Raw genomic sequence first — 1,546 nt, forward strand, 5'->3', positions numbered from 1 at the left:
ATTTATCGCAAACCTGATACATCACAATGACGTCATATTCGTTTTTATGACGTCATCATTAAGAGGACGAGGATCTTAGCTCATTTGAGCTGGTTTTAAAAGTAGCATGAACATACAAAGTGGAATTAAAAAGTGTAATTAAATATGAACACATAAATTCTCCCCCTATAAAAATATCTTTAAAACTGTGAACAATGAGGAAGTTCTTCTGCATGATATGTTCAATGACTGAAGACATTTTTGTGGCACCAGTATTATTCGATCAGAGGACAACTGTCAACCGATCCCCCCAATCGGTACGATTGACACGACATAATACAGCGCAAAGATTCTCCGTTTTAACAAATGTAAGAACAATGACACGGTCCACGTGTTGGTTGGCTTTGTTTGCGAGAACGGACCACAGCAAAACACTGCGGATCGTAAGTGTGGTGACGTCATTGTATATGCTCCACCGGTGAAAGATAATAATTAAACTCAGGGACTAAATTAAAATATCTATCTCGAAGAATTTTAATCAACGAGAACAAAATAAGTTATTTGCTGTTACTTGTGATGTCCCCAAAAATGTGCGCGCCCAACGTGGGGCTCGAACCCACGACCCTGGGATTAAGAGTCCCATGCTCTACCGACTGAGCTAGCCGGGCACATACCTCCCCTATCTGTTAAATATCATTCTGAAGATAAGAGTGACCGTTATAAAAGCAGAAAAATGAATGAAATAAATAAGAGATATGACAGTTTACTTCTTGTTTTTTTTTTTTTTTAAATCGACAATGAACCCCGTGCTTTGTGTGGTGGTCATTTCAAACCTGAGGATTATTCCCTCATGCATCGAATCGAGAACAAAAATCTCAGTGACAAACATGCTATCGCCGAGCTATCCAATCGACTCGACTTTAAAGGTAATAAAAATTTGTAATTTTCAGGTTTTGTGTTTGTATACGTCATCATTGTGAACCAGTGGGAAAAAGGAAAGAGGGGGAAATTGAAATCCGAGTTTGAAAGTTTCATTGTACCCCATTAACATTTTCTCTGTTACATTACAAACATGTATTCTATTTTAACAAGTAAAATAACAGAATAACAATTAATTAATTCCCGTAACAATAATCAGGAAAACAAAATGTATAAACGGAAATTGGGAACAGCCGGTATAACCCGTCCCGATGTCTGCTGCGATGCATACCATCATGGCCATAATATATCACACGAAACCAAACCAGCAATCTCATGACAAAAAAAAAAGAAAAAGCGGAGTACAAAAAGAATAGTTTTTTTATTATTATTTCAAAAACAATTGTTGCTTACATATAGTTACTTGGAGAAAAAAAATCCGTTTGCTTTGAAGCCAAAGAGCTCCCCAAATAATTCAGGCTAACAACCTCCGTCCTCTGTCACAACATGCTGTGTGACCCCAGGTCAGCCTCTAAAATAAATAAAAAATGTTGCAACGGACACGTCGGATATCGGACGATCTTTTTATCCTGAAGTTCACTGCAAAAAGGTCACGAATTATCTTCTGCATTTTTTCCATTCCAACGCT

The 1,546-nt window shown here is 37.5% G+C and overlaps 1 non-coding gene across 1 annotated transcript; it reads right to left on the reverse strand.

Moving 5' to 3' along the window:
* Positions 1-574: 574 nt before the first annotated feature.
* Positions 575-647, reverse strand: TRNAK-CUU (transfer RNA lysine (anticodon CUU)). Its single transcript has one exon. It is a non-coding gene; the product is annotated as a tRNA-Lys (tRNA).
* Between the last annotated feature and the right edge of the window lie 899 nt (positions 648-1,546).

The sequence above is a fragment of the Eptatretus burgeri genome, chromosome 7 (genome assembly GCF_056783735.1).
Source record: "Eptatretus burgeri isolate ZD-2024b chromosome 7, Ebu_testis_v1, whole genome shotgun sequence".
NCBI classification, from domain to species: Eukaryota; Metazoa; Chordata; class Myxini; order Myxiniformes; family Myxinidae; genus Eptatretus; species Eptatretus burgeri.